A 15,885-nucleotide genomic window follows, 5' to 3' on the forward strand; every position below is an offset into this window, starting at 1 on the left:
CCGTCAGTAAACTTTATGATGGTGTTGGAGTCAGGCGCGGCCATTCAGTTGTGGGTCAACAGGGAGTACAGGAGGGGACTGAGCACGCACCCCTGAGGAGCCCCCATGTTGAGGGTCAGCATGCACATGTGTTGTTGCCTACTCTCACCACCTGGAGGCAGCCTGTCAGGAAGTCAAGGATCCAGTTGCAGAGGGAGGTTCTCAGTCCCAGGGTCCTGAGCTTAGTGATGAGCTTGGAGGGCACTATGGGGCTGAATGCTGAGCTGTAATTAATTAACAACATTCTCACATTGGTGTTCCTCTTATACAGGTGGGCGAGGGCAGTGGGGCGTGCAATAAGATTTTGTCATCTGGTGTCTGTCATGATGTTGTTGATGTGAGCCATGACCAGCCTTTCAAAACATTTCATGCCTACAGATGTGATTGCTAAGGGGCAATAGTAATTTAAACAGGTTACCTTGGCGTTCTTGGGCACAGGGACTATGGTGGTCTACTTGAAACGTAGTATTACAGACATGGTCAGGGAAAGGTTGACAAATGTCAGGCCACTCGGCCTTGTGAATGTTAACCTGTTTAAAGATCGAACTCACATGGAGAGCGAGATCACACTGTCCTCTGGAACAGCTGGTGCTCTCATGTATGGTTCATTGTTTCTTGCCTCGAAGCTTAGCATTGAAGGCATTTAGCTCGTCTAGTAGGCTTGCGTCACCGGGCAGCTCGTGGCTTGGTTTCCTTTTGTAATCCGTGATAGTTTGCAAGCCCTGCCACGTCCAATGAGCGTCAGAGCCAGCGTAGTAGGTTTCGATCTTAGTCCTGTATTGACGCTTTGCCTGTTTGAAGGCTCATCGGCGGTCGTAGCGAGATTAATTATAAGCGTCTGGATTAGTCTCCCGCTCCTTGAAAGCAGCAGCTCTAGCCTTTAGCTCAGTGCGGATGTTGCCTGTAATCCATGGCTTCTGGTTGGGATATGTACCTATGGTCACTGTGGAGACGACGTCGTCGATGCACTTGTTAATGAAGCCGGTGACTGATGTGGTAAACTCCTCAATGTTATCGGATAAATCCCTGAACATATTCCAGTCTCTGCTAGCGAAACAGTCCTGTAGCTTAGCATCTGCTTCATCGGACCACTTCTGTATAAAGCGTGTCACTCAGTTTTTGCTTGTAAGCAGGAATCGGGAGGATAGAGTTATGGTCAGATTTGTTAAAGGGAGGGCAAGTTAGAGCCTTGTATGCCTTTCTGTGTGTGGAGTACAGGTGACATGCTGGTAAAAATTATTTCAGTTTCCCTGCGTTAAAATGACCGGCCACAAGTTGTGCCACCTCTGGGTGAGCATTTTCTTGTTTTCTTATGGCCCTTTACAGCTCGTTGAATGCGGTCTTAATGCCAGCATCAGTTTGTAGTGGTAAATAGTCAACTATGAAAAATAGAGATGAAAACTCTCGTAAATAGTATGGTCTACAGTTTGAGGTATTCTAACTCAGGCAAGCAAAAACGTGAGACTTCCTTAACATTAGAGATTGTGCACCTGCTCCTGTTAAGAGACACACACCTCCCCCTAGCCTTCCCTAAGCCGTCCTATCTAGACGATGCATGTTCGCCGACGTAATCTTGTTAGGAGGCCGCCTCGCCTACCTCTTTTTCGAGGAGTCCTGGGGATTAGGGCCTAGTCCGGAGTAAGCAGAATGTTTAGAGCTGCCGACTTGTAGAAATCTTCATCCACATCGAGGTTAGTGATCGCCATTCTGATGTCCAGAAGCCAAGGCCGCTTTCCACTGCAGTGTCATACTTGGTGCGTATAAATACAAAGTGTCACTTGATGTCAATTCAAATGAAGGGAAATAACATTGTGAGCAAAATGATTAATCATATCACTTCAGTAAATGTTTTGTAAAGGCTTGATGACCATAGATTTGAGCATGTGAAGCCTCCTTTTCACAAAATCCTCCTTTATCTCAAATGTCTCATTGGTGTTACCATCATTGGTGTTACCATCATTGGTGTTACTATTCCTACTGGTGGCACAATGTTATCATAATGGTATCAATTGTTTAAAGTCATTAAGCTACCATGTTAGTTGATTTCGAATGGGAAGATGTACCCAAATAAATAAAAATAAAAATAAATATTAAAATAAGTTCATGTTTTCCAAAAATCCTTGCCCAAATGCCACCGTATTTTAAGAATGACCCACATACCATCACCCACACATACCATCCTATCCTTGTCATTCCCTTCCCATTAGTATTATACTAGTCCAGCTCGCTCCCAGTCAAAAACTGCTGAGGGTCTCTGGCAGAAGTTCTGAGAGTCTGGGGAATTCTCTCATCCTCGCCTTGCCTGGCCCTTTTTTCTTTATTTTATAAATCTGCGATCTCTTCCCCTGCTCTGAAATGCCTTTAGATATAATTAATATTGAATGAAGCCGTGCCTAAGCTTCTGCCCAGTCTCTTTCAAGTACCGGGGTTACTTCAAACTTCCCTATTGTTAGTTTCTATTTCTCTGACGCTGGAACATTCCGCCACACTAACTCGCTAGGAAGTAATTTCATGTTCTGTTTCTCTTTGAGGTTTCAGCCGCCGAGTGGCGAGGGAAACGGTTTGAGCTTCTTCCTTCAACTAGGAAACCTCGATGTGGTACACATCATTTCATATTCATGAGATGTTGGACGACGGGGAGATAAATCATTGATTTGGTTTCCATTAGCCTGAGAAAGAAAACGCTGGAAATTGATGGTGGCCATTTAAAAAATATATTTTTTTTAGCACCACTATTCAGGAGATGAAATTGACAGCAAACTGAAATGGGAACAACAGCCAGCTATACTATGGAGAGGCCGCTTTTCCCATTACAGTTGCATATCAAGTTCATGTGCTGGAATTGACTAGAGCCTAAATGAATTTGACCCTAACTCTGCTCACTACCACTGCAGTAAAGCCTACTGGGATCAACAGGCAAACAGAGACATGTACACACACACATTACACTCATGCGCATAACAATACACACACACACACCTTCCCTACTTTACTCAAGCTTTGGTGATTGTTGTTGTTACCTTGAGAACTCGGCTTCTTTCTCTGTCCACAATAGAGGGCCTATGAGGGGGCGTGGTCTGTCACCTTAACCAGCCAGTAAAGGACAGCTGTTGGTCTGATTGATGTACGGATAGGGCGAGGGGGAGGTGCCTGTCGTCATGGAGATGGGTGAAGATGACTTCTGTATTTATATTCTAGGGGTCATTATGAAGGGGCTTAAATGGAGACAGATCTCACTCCCGGTATAGACACAACACTAGATTGTGTGCGTGCGTGCGTGCGCATGCGCGCAATAGTTAGTATGTAGTAAATAAATGAGCCCATTCTCCTTGTGGAGTCCTCTGTATTAAGCCTTTTGCCCCATGCTACCTCTAACCCCCAACTCTGTTTATCAGAGGAGAGAGAGTGCATGCAGAACTCTGCAAAAATATCCTCCTTATACAACGTAAAACACCAAATAATGCATGCAGAGCAGAATTAGGCCGATACCCGCTAATTATCAAAATCCAGTAAAGAGCTGTTAAATTCTACAACCACCTAAAAGGAAGCGATTCCCAAACTTTCCATTAAAAAGCCATCACTTATAGAGAGATTAACCTAGAGAAGAGTCCCCTAAGCAAGCTGGTCCTGGGGCTCTGTCCACAAACTGACCCCACAGAGCCCCAGGACAGCAACACAATTAGACCCAACCAAACCAATGAGAAAACAAAAAGATAATTACTTAACACATTGGAAAGAATTTTCCAAAAACAGAGCAAATTAGAATACTATTTGGCCCTAAACAGAGCGTAACAGTGGTAGAATACCTGACAACTGACTGAAACAAAATTAAGGAAAGCTTTGACTATGTACAGACTCAGTGAGCATAGCCTTGCTATTGAGAGAGGCCGCCATAGGCAGACCTGGCTCTCAAGAGAAGACAAATGATGTGCAAACTAAGCTGCACTTCCTAACCTGCCAAATGTATGACCATATTAGAGACACATACAGTGCATTCGTAAAGTATTCAGACCCCTTGACTTTTTCCACATTTGTTTCGTTACAGCCTTATTCTAAAATGGATTAAATAAATAAAAATCTTCATCAATCTACACACAATACCTCATAATGACAGTGAAAACAGGTTTTTAGAATTTTTGCAAATGTATTAAACATTTAAAACAGAAATAAACTCAGCAAAAAAAGAAAAATCCCTTTTTCAGGACCCTATCTTTCAAAGATAATTCGTAAAAATCCAAATAACTTTACAGATCTTCATTGTAAAGGGTTTAAACACTGTTTCCCATGCTTGTTCAATGAACCATAAACAATTAATGAACATGCACCTGTGGAAAGGTCGTTAAGACACTAACAGCTTAAAGACGGTAGGCAATTAAGGTCACAGTTATGAAAACTTAGGATACTAACGAGGCCTTTCAACTGACTCTGAAAAATACCAAAAGAAAGATGCCCAGGGTCCCTGCTCATCTGCATGAACGTGCCTTAGGCATGTAGCAAGGAGGCATGAGGACTGCAGATGTGGCCAGGGCAATAAATTGCAATGTCCGTACTGTGAGACGCCTAAGACAGCGCTACAGGGAGACAGGACGGACAGCTGATCGTCCTCGCAGTGACAGACCACATGTAACCACATCTGCACAGGATCGGTACATCCGAACATCACACCTGCGGGACAGGTACAGGATGGCAACAACAACTGCCCAAGTTACACCAGGAACGCACAATCCCTCCATCAGTGCTCAGACTGTCCGCAATAGGCTGAGAGAGGCTGGACTGAGGGCTTGTAGGCCTGTTGTAAGGCAGGTCCTCACCAGACATCACCGGCAACAACGTCGCCTATGGGCACAAACTCACCGTCGCTGGAGACAGGACTGGCAAAAAGTGCTCTTCACTGACGAGTCACGGTTTTGTCTCACCAGGGGTGATGGTCGGATTTGCGTTTATCGTCGAAGGAATGAGCGTTACACCAAGGCCTGTACTCTGGAGCGGGATTGATTTGGAGGTGGAGGGTCTGTCATTGTCTGGGGTGGTGTGTCACAGCATCATCGGGCTGAGCTTGTTGTCATTGCAGGCAATCTCAACGCTGTGCGTTACAGGGAAGACATCCTCCTCCCTCATGTGGTACCCTTCCTGCAGGCTCATCCTGACATGACCGTCCAGCATGACAATGCCACCAGCCATACTGCTCGTTCTGTGTGTGATTTCCTGCAAGACAGGAATGTCAGTGTTCTGCCATGGCCAGCGAAGAGCCCGGATCTCAATACCATTGAGCACGTCTGGGACCTGTTAGATCGGAGGGTGAGGACTAGGGCCATTCCCCCCAGAAATGTCTGGGAACTTGCAGGTGCCTTGGTGGAAGAGTGGGGTAACATCTCACAGCAACAACTGGCAAATCTGGTGCAGTCCATCAGTAGGAGATGCACTGCAGTACTTAATGCAGCTGGTGGCCACACCAGATACTGACTGTTACTTTTGACCCCCCCTTTGTTCAGGGATACATTATTCCATTTCTGTTAGTCACGTGTCTGTGGAACTTGTTCAGTTTATGTCTCAGTTGTTATGTTCATAAAAATATTTACACATTTTAAGTTTGCTGAAAATAAACGCAGTTGACAGTGAAAGGACGATTCTTTTTTTGCTGAGTTTACCTTACTTACATAAGTATTCAGACCCTTTGCTATGAGACCCGAAATTGAGCTCAGGTGCATCCTGTTTCCATTGATCATCATTGTGATGTTTCTACAACTTGATTGGAGTCCACATATGGTAAATTCAATTGATTGGACATGATTTGGAAAGGCACACACCTGTCTATATAAGGTCCCAAAGTTGACAGTGCGTGTCAGAGCAAAAACCAAGCCATGAGGTTGAAGGAATTGTCCATAGAGCTCCGAGACAGGAATGTGTCGATGCACAGATCTGGGGAAGGGTACCAAAACATTTCTGCAGCATTGAAGGTCCCCAAGAACACAGTGGCCTCCGTCATTCTTAAATGGAAGAAGTTTGGAACCACCAAGACTCTTCCTAGAGCTGGCTGCCTGGCCAAACTGAGCAATCGGGGGAGAAGGACCTTGGTCAGGGAGGTGACCAAGAACCCAATGGTCACTCTGACAGAGCTCCAGAGTTCCTCTGTGGAGATGGGAGAACCTTCCAGAAGGACAACCATCTCTGCAGGACTCCACCAATCAGGCCTTTATGGTAGAGTGGCCAGATGGAAGCCACTCCTCAGTAAAAGGCACCTGACAGCCCGCTTGGAGTTTACCAAAGGCACTTCAAGGACTCTCAGACCATGAGAAACAAGATTCTCTGGTCTAATGAAACCATGATTGAACTCTTTGGCCAGAATGCAAGCGTCATGTCTGGAGGAAACCTGGCACCATCCTTACGGTGAAGCATGGTGGTGGCAGCATCATGCTATGGGGATGTTTTTCAGCAGCAGGGTCTTGGAGACTGGGAGACGCAGGATTGGCTTCGGGGACAAGTCTCTGAATGTCCTTGAGTGGCCCAGCCAGAGCCCGGACTTGAACCCGATCTAACATCTCTGGAGAGACTTGAAAATAGCTGTGCAGCGACGCTCCCCATCCAACCTGATAGAGCTTGAGAGGATCTGCAAAGAAGAATGGGAGAAACTCCCTAAATACAGGTGTGCCAAGCTTGTAGTGTCATACCCAAGAAGACTCGAGGCTGTAATCGTGCTTCAAGAAAGTACTGAGTAAAGGGTCTGAATCCTTATGTAAATGTGATATTTCCATTTTTACTTTTTTATAAATTGTTTTTTTTAAATGTCTAAACCTGTTTTCACTTTGTCAGTATGGAGTATTGTGTGTAGATTGATGAGGGGGAAATCAATTTTAGAACAAGGCTGTAACGTAACAAAAGGTGGATAAATTGAAGGGGTCTGAATACCTTCTGAATGCACTCTATTTCCCTCAGATTACACAGACCCACAAGGAATTTGAAAACAAATCCAATTTTGATCAACTCCCATATCTATTTGGTGAAATATCACAGTGTGCAATCACAGCAGCAAGATGTGTGACCTGCTGCCACAAGAAAAGGGAAACCAGTGAAGAACAAACACCATTGTAAATACAACCTATATTTGTTTATTTATTTTCCCTTTTGTACTTTAACTATTTGCACATCGTTACAACACTGTACATAGCCATAATATGACATTTGAAATGTCTCTATTCCTCTGAAACCTTTGTGAGTGTAATGTTTACTGTACATTTTTTATTGTTTATTTCTCTTATGTTTATTATCTATTTCACTTGCTTTGGCAATGTTAACATATGTTTCCCATGCCAATAAAGCCCAGAGAGAGAGAGAGAGAGTGTCAAACGGAGAACGAGAGACCGATAGATACAGACTGAGTGATTTGTACTAGCTAGTCATTGAGCTCCTGTTGGTCTCGATAATGGATTTCAGTACCATTACAGAATATAAATGTCTTCCCTCTATCACTGTGGCATGTAAACCCTGGGCTGTATGAATTTGACCCGAAGCATTGTGTGAAAGCACTACTATGGTCTTGATAATAGACCTATCAACAGTTCAATTGAATTGACACAGTGAAGTGGACAAGATTTTTGCTGTTAATGAAAAGCACTTACTTGGGTAAAGTGTATTATTATTTGTTATATTAAATTAACACACAGAGATATTGCAATATTTCATGGTTGCGTGTACACAGGCAGCCCAATTCAGATTTTCTTACACTAATTGGTCTTTTGAACAATCGGATGGGCTCTGAAATGGACTTTGATTGGTTAAAAGACCAATTAGTGACAAAAATATCAGAATTTGGCTGCCTGTCTAAATGCAGCCATAGTGTGTGTGTGTGTGTGTGTGTGTGTGTGTGTGTGTGTGTGTGTGTGTGTGTGTGTGTGTGTGTGTGTGTGTGTGTGTGTGTGTGTGTGTGTGTGTGTGTGTGTGTGTGTGTGTGTGTGTGTGTGTGTGTGAGAGAGAGAGATTCTATGAATTGAAAAGAAGGGCAGACGGAACAAGACAAACACCCTCAGCCTCTCTATCTCCCCCTGTCAGAGACCAGTGGCGAGCGATTAGTCATGTCTTTGAAGCCCCAGCCATCCGTCTCTGCCCCGGCTCTGGGTGCCATTACTCTGGTCTGACGGTGTAGGGCGGTGACTGTAACAGATGCTGGGTGTTCTGGGCTCTCTTAATCAGCCTGAGTGGTCTATCGAACAAGGGCACTGGAGGAGACTGTGTTTGTCTCAAATGGCCGTCTATTCCCATGTAGTGCAACACTAGTAAATTCAATACAACTGTATTTATACCCTAAGATAATGCAACTTACGTCCTCTAATACAATAGCATCACGTTACCCTGATGTACCGCCCCATACAGTACATAAATACAACATAAGCCCATGGCTCTTGGTCTGTAGAGAGCAGCAGGTTAGAGGTTCACGTTGAGGATGACATGAAAAAGATTGCTGTGAAATCTGCCGTTCTATTCCTCCTTCATCCCTGTCTTCAGTGCTCCAGATCGATAGCTATCTGTGTTATTGTCTAGCCAGGCCAAGAGAGAGGGAGATTAAGAGAGGGGATGAATGAGATGTGGAGGAGTGACAAGTTCAGTCCCCCTACCAGGTGTGATCTGTGTCTGGGCTTTAGTACAGCCTGAGGCTGGGGCTCCACAGAGAGAGAGACAACCCCCAGCACCTCACCTCTCTGGTGCCTCTGTTTCTCTCTCTCTGTTTCTTCCTCTGACTCTCTCTCTTGCTCTCTCAAACACTCTCTCTTTCTGTCTTTCTCTCCCTCTCTCTGTCCTTTGTTCACTGTCTTTCTTTCTTTCTCTGTCTGATTCTCTCGCTCTCTCAAACTATCTATCTTTTTATCTTTCTCTCTCCCTCTCTCCTTTATTCACTCTTTCTTTGTCTGTCTGGTATGTTTTTTCGGTCTGTCTGGTCTGTCTGTCTCTGTCTGTATGTCTGGTCTGTCTGTCTCTGTCTGTATGTCTGTATGTCTGGTCTGGTCTGGTCTGTTCTGGTCTTGTCTGGTCTGGTCTGGTCTGGTCTTTTTACTCCACAGACAGAGATGCGTACAAAGCTCTCCCTCGCCCTCCATTTGGCAAATCTGACCATAATTATATCCTCCTGATTAAAGCAGGAAGCACCAGTGACTCAGTCAATAAAAAAGTGGTCAGATGAAGCAGATGCTAAGCTACTGGACTGTTTTGCTAGCACAGACTGGAATATGTTCTGGGATTCTTCCGATGGCATTGAGGAGTACACCACCTCAGTCACTGGCTTCATCAATAAGTGCATCGAAGACGTTGTCCCAACAGTAACTGTACGTAAATACCCTAACCAGAAGCCATGGATTACAGGCAACATCCGCACTGAGCTAAAGGGTAGAGCTGCCGCTTTCAAGGAGCGGGACTCTAACCCGGAAGCTTATAAGAAATCCCGCTATGCCCACCGACGAACCATCAAACAGGCAAAGCATCAATACAGGACTAAGATCGAATCGTACGTCACCGGTTCTGACACTCGTTGGATTTGGCAGGGCTTGCAAACTATCAAAGATTACCAAGGGAAGCACCGCTGACAGCTGCTGATTACTTCTATGCTCGCTTCGAGGCAAGTAACACTGAAACATGCATGAGAGCATCAGCTGTTCCAGACGACTGTGTGATCACGCTCTCCACAGCCAATGTGAGGAAGAACTTTAAACACGTCAACATTCACAAGGCCGCAGGGCCTGACGGATTACCAGAACGTGTACTCCGAGCATGCGCTGACCAACTGGCAAATGTCTTCACTGACATTTTCAACCTCTCCCTGTCTGAGTCTGTAATACCAACATGTTTCAAGCAACCACCATAGTGTCTGTACCCAAGAACACTAAGGTAACCTGCCTAAATGACTACCGACCCGTAGCACTCACGTCTGTAGCCATGAAGTGCTTTGAAAGGCTGGTCATGGCTCACATCAGCACCATTATCCCAGAAATCCTAGACCCACTCCAATTTGCATACCGCCCCAAAAGATCCACAGAGGATGCAATCTCTATTGCACTCTACACTGCCTTTTCACACCTGGACAAAAGGAACACCTATGTGAGAATGCTGTTCATTGACTACAGCTCAGTGTTCAACACCATAGTGCCCTCAAAGCTCATCACTAAGCTAAGGACCCTGGGACTAAACACCTCCCTCTGCAACTGGATCCTGGACTTCCTGACGGGCCGCACCCACACTGATCCTCAACACTGAGGTCGCTCAGGGGTGCGTGCTCAGTCCCCTCCTGTACTCCATGTTCACTCATGACTGCACTGCCAAACACGACTCCAGCACCATCATTAAGTTTTCCGATGACACAACAGTAGTAGACCTGATCAACGATGAGACAGCCTTTGAGGAGGTCAGAAACCTGGCTGTGACGTGCCAGGACAACAACCTCTCCCTCAATGTGATCAAGACAAAGGAGATGATTGTGGACTACAGGAAAAGGAGGACCGAGCACGCCCCCATTCTCATCAACGGGGCTGTAGTGGAGCAGGTTGAGAGCTTCAAGTTCCTTGGTGTCCACATCACCAACTAACATGGTCCAAGCACACCAAGACAGTCGTGAAGAGGGCACGACAAAACCTATTCCCCCTCAGGAGACTAAAAAGATTTGGCATGGGTCCTCAGATCCTCAAAAGGTCCTACAGCTGCATCATTGAGAGCATCCTGACGGGTTGCATCGCTGCCTGTTATGGCAACTGCTCGGCTTCCGACCGCAAGGCACTACAGAGGATAACAGAGATAGATAATTGTCAAAGACTCCAGCCACCCTAGTCATAGACTGTTCTCTCTGCTACCGCACGGCAAGCGATACTGGAGTGCCAAGTCTAGGTCCAAGAGGCTTTTGAACAGCTTCTACCCCCAAAACATAAGACTCCTGAACATCTAATCAAATGGCTACCCAGACTATTTGCATTGTCGTCCCCCCCCCCTTTATGCTACTGCTACTCTCTGTTATTATCTCTGCATAGTCACTTTATTAACTCTACCTACATGTACATATTACCTCGACTAACCAGTGCCCCCGCACATTGACTCTGTACCGGTACCCCCTGTATATAGCCTTGCTATTGTTATTTTACTGCTGCTCTTTAATTATTTGTTACTTTTCTTTCTTTTTTGTTGTTATTTTTCTTAACTGCATTGTTGGTTAAGGGCTTGTAAGTAAGCATTTCACTGTAAGGTCTACACTTGTTGTTTTCGGCGCATTAGACAAATAAAATTTGATTTGTCTCACCCCCTGGCCCTGTTTATAGAAATGTGTGTTTTTTTGCCAATTTTAACCGCACACTTGTTGTTTGTGTACATGGATTTTATAATGTTGTGTTTTTCCCCCAACACCAATTTCCATCAATTTGTATAGCTGGCCCTCATACCAAATTGAGTCGAAAGGTTGTTTGGAAATCAACAAAGCATTAGAAGACTTTGCCTTTGTTTTGGTTTGTTTGTTTGTCAATTATCGTGTGCAGGGTGAATATGTGGTCTGTCGTACAGTAATTTGGTAAAAAAAACTATTTGACATTTGCTCAGTACATTGTTTTTGCTGACGAAATGTACGAGTCTGCTGTTAATGATAATGCAGAGTATTTTCCCAAGGTTGGTGTTGATGCATATCCCACGGTAGTTATTACAGTCAAATTTGTCTCCACTTTTGTGGATTGGTGTAATCAGTCCTTCGTTCCAAATATTGGGGAATATGCCAGAGCTGAGGATGATGTTAAAGAGTTTAAGTATAGCCAATTGGAATTTGTGGTCTGTATATTTGATCATTTCATTGAGGATACCATCAACACCACAGGCTTTTTTGGGTTGGAGGGTTTGTATTTTGTCCTGTAGTTCATTCAATGTAATTGGAGAATCCAGTGGGTTCTGGTAGTCTTTAATAGTTGATTCTAAGATGTTTATTTGATCATGTATATGGTTTTTTTGTTTGCTCTTTGTTATAGAGGCAAAAAGATTGGAGAAGTATTTTATCCACATCTCCGTTTTGGATAGATAACTCTTCATGTTGTTATTTATTTACTATGTTCCAATTTTCCCAGAAGTGGTTCGATTCTATGGATTCTTCAATTACATTGAGCTGATTTCTGACGTGCAATTCGTTCTGTCTCTCTCTCTCTCTGTGTCTCTCTCTCTTTCTCTCCCCCTCTCTTTCTCTTCCCCCCTCGCTCTGTCTCTCTCTTTCTGTCTTTCTTCCTCTGACTCTGATTCTCTCGCTCTCTCAAATGCTCTCTCTTTCTGTCTTTCTCTCCCTCTCTCCTTTATTCACTCTTTCTTTCTTTCTGTCCGGTCTGTCTGTCTCTGTCTGTCCTGTGTGTCTGTCTGTCGCTTTCTGTCTGTCCTGTTTGTCTGTCTGTCGCTGCCTGTCTGTCGCTGCCTGTCTGTCGCTGCCTGTCTGTTGCCGTCTGTCTCTCTCTCACTCGGTCTCTCACTCTGTCAATTAAATTTCAATTTAAGGGGCTTTATTGGCATGGGAAACATATGTTTACATATGAAATATATAATAAACAAAAGTGAAAAACTAAAAAATGTCATTATGTTTATATACAGTGTTGTAATAATGTGCAAATAGTTAAAGTACAAAAGGGAAAATAAATACAGGTTGCGTGCGTGCGAGGTAGGGGGTGCCTTACATAAAAAACGACAGTGTAAATACTTATTTGTAAATAACTAAGAAACTAGTTAGATTATTGGTAGCCAGTTATGCAAGATACCCCTCACAACAAGGCATTGGGATGGGTGGAGTAGTGAACAGAGGTCTCTGCATGATGATGTCACTGATCAATGGACTGATGATGTCATGTGTATGTTCCCCATGCAGGGCAGTAACGTGGTGGAGGACCAGGACCTGCTGGAGATCGGGATCCTCAACTCAGCCCACAGACAGAGGCTGCTACAGGCCATACGCCTACTGCCCAGGGTCAGTACTGTGTGCGTGCGTTTGCGTGTACTGCAGTAAAAATGAATCTAGCATCATTAGGATTCTGTGGAGGGGATAACATCAGAAGATGAGCTCTTCACCAGTATAAATGAAATATTGTATTTGTGCGTCTCTGAGCGATGTTCTATCTAATCCTGGGGTCATTTCATGTTTTCATGTGTATCTGGGTTATTCGCCAAAAACGATATAACATTCAAAATGGTTGAATCGTTCCTTGTGCAGTCACACACACAACCAATATAGCCAACTAAGTGAGAGATGTCAATTAAATGAGAGAGGGAGGAACCTTCTTCTTCAATTTCATCTCAGTCAGCACTTTCCTTCTCTGATCCCTGCAAAGTGTTCAAACGACAGAGAAATCCTCTCTCTCGTCCCCCTCACCTTGTGGAAAGAAGGATGCACATTTTAGGGAAATGTCACACGATGTGCTCACTCCAAAGTCCCAACTTCTTAAAAGAAGGATGCCGAGTCCTTATTACTTCAGATATATCCTCTTCTATGAGAAAAAGCAGAATGCCCTTCTCCTCTGAAGTCGTGTTGACTGTATTGCAAAAGAAAGCGCTGAGACGCACTTACTGTGAAATATATTCTCACGTCACATAGGCCAACACACCATACCAAGTAAATATAGGGAAGAATAAGATGCATTTGCCTAATCCTAAATAAACCTTTAGCCCCTACACCCCTTGTTGATCTGAAGGATTTAGATAGCTCTTCTGTAAGCAGTATGGAACTAGCCCTGCCTCTCCCTCTGAATGGCTAAGTGGGATTTTCATTATAATGCTTATCATGTCCTTGGGTGCTAAGGGTTGATATGGAATTCAGAATCTTATATTCAATTTCTGTATTTAAGTCATCATTTTACATGCAGCACAGGCTATGCTTCCCCTCCCTCCTCCATCTGTCTTCGTCCAGTTTGAGCCTTTGATGGTGTACTCTAGTTAGTATGTCATCTATATATCTGTAATTTATTGACGGTCTCTCCTTCCCTCTCTGCTCCCTCCTTCACTCTCTGCCTCGCTCCTTTCCTCCCTCCCTGTCTCCCTCTCTGCTCCCCTCCCTCCTTTCTTCCCTCCCTGCCTCCCTCTCTGCCCCCTCCCTCCTTTCCTCCTCCCTGCCTCCCTCTCTGCCCCCTCCCTCCCTACCTCCCTCTTTGCCCCCTCCCTCCCTACCTCCCTCTTTGCCCCCCTCCCTCCTTTCCTCCTTCCCTGCCTCCCTCTCTGCCCCCCTCCCTGTTTTCCTCGCTCCCTGCCTCCCTCTCTGCCCCCTCCCTCCTTTCCTCCCTCCCTGCCTCCCTCTCTGCCCCCCTCCCTCCCTACCTCCCTCTTTGCCCCCTCCCTCCTTTCCTCCCTCCCTGCCTCCCTCTCTGCCCCCCTCCCTCCTTTCCTCCCTCCCTACCTCCTTCTCTGCCCCCCTCCCTCCCTCCCTGCCTCCCTCTTTGCCCCCCTCCCTCCTTTCCTCCTTTCCTCCCTGCCTCCCTCTCTGCCCCCTCCCCCCTTTCTTCCTTCTCTGCCCCCCTCCCTCCCTGCCTCCCTCTCTGCCCCCTCCCTCCTTTCCTCCCTCCCTGCCTCCCTCTCTGCCCCCCTCCCTCCCTAGTTTGAGTGTCCTGTATCATTGTTCTTCATATCATCTAGTGACAGTCTGTCCCCTCCTCCTTCCCCCTCCAGGTGCGTCCTATTGGCTATGACGGTAACAACCCCACGTCAGTGGCTGAGTGGCTGGAGTCTCTGGAGCTGGGAGACTACACTAAGTCCTTCCTCATCAACGGATACACCTCCATGGAACTGGTCAAGAAGATCTGGGAGATAGAACTCATCAATGTGAGTCTATTGCTGGTTATTACTGTTTTTTAATGTGCTTGCTGAAAGCACACTGCTGTTATTCCCCATACACTACTATAGAAATACTGACTGAAGAAGACAGTAGAAGCAAGCACACACATTTCCGAGTTTGTTTATTAGGATCTATCTTTAGTCCACAGAACAGATAGAAGATGACACGTGGAGCACAGGTGGTGGTCACATGGTCCCCCTGACAGATTTTGTCATCTTTGGATTGTTGGAACACACCGCTTGGTTGTGGGTTGCAGGGTTGGTTGGTTGGTGGGTTGCAGGGTTGGTTGGTTGGTGGGTGGGTTGGTTGGTTGGTGGGTTGCAGGGTTGGTTACAGGGTTGATTGGTTGCAGGGTTGGTTGGTTGGTGGGTTGCAGGGTTGGTTGGTTGCAGGGTTGGTGGATTGGTTACAGGGTTGGTGGGTTGGTGTGTTGGTTGGTGGATTGGTTACAGGGTTGGTGGGTTGCAGGGTTGGTTGGTTGCAGGGTTCGTGGGTTGGTTAGAAGGTTGGTTGCAGGGTTGGTGGATTGGTTACAGGGTTGGTTACAGGGTTGGTTACAGCGTTGGTTGGTTGCAGGGTTGGTTGGTTGCAGGGTTCGTGGGTTGGTTAGAAGGTGGGTTACAGGGTTGGTGGGTTGGTGTGTTGGTTGGTGGATTGGTTACAGGGTTGGTTACAGGGTTGGTGGGTTGCAGGGTTGGTTCGTGGGTTGGTTACAGGGTTGGTTGGTGGATTGGTTATGGGGTTGGTTGCAAGGTTGGTGGGTTGGTTACAGGGTTGATTACAGGGTTGGTGGGTTGGTTACAGGGTTGGTGAGTTGGTTACAGGGTTGGTGGGTAGGTTACAATGTTGGTGGGTTGGTTACAGGGTTGGTGGGTTGCAGGGTTGGTTCGTGGGTTGGTTACAGGGTTGGTTGGTGGATTGGTTATGGGGTTGGTTGCAAGGTTGGTGGGTTGGTTACAGGGTTGATTACAGGGTTGGTGGGTTGGTTACAGGGTTGGTGAGTTGGTTACAGGGTTGGTGGGTAGGTTACAATGTTGGTG

General features: G+C 45.7%; 1 pseudogene; it reads left to right on the top strand.

Moving 5' to 3' along the window:
- The window catches only part of LOC120049147, a 73,288-nt pseudogene that overhangs the window by 15,525 nt on the left and 41,878 nt on the right, over positions 1–15,885 (top strand).

This window comes from Salvelinus namaycush, chromosome 6 (assembly GCF_016432855.1).
Source record: "Salvelinus namaycush isolate Seneca chromosome 6, SaNama_1.0, whole genome shotgun sequence".
In the NCBI taxonomy this organism is placed as follows: domain Eukaryota; kingdom Metazoa; phylum Chordata; class Actinopteri; order Salmoniformes; family Salmonidae; genus Salvelinus; species Salvelinus namaycush.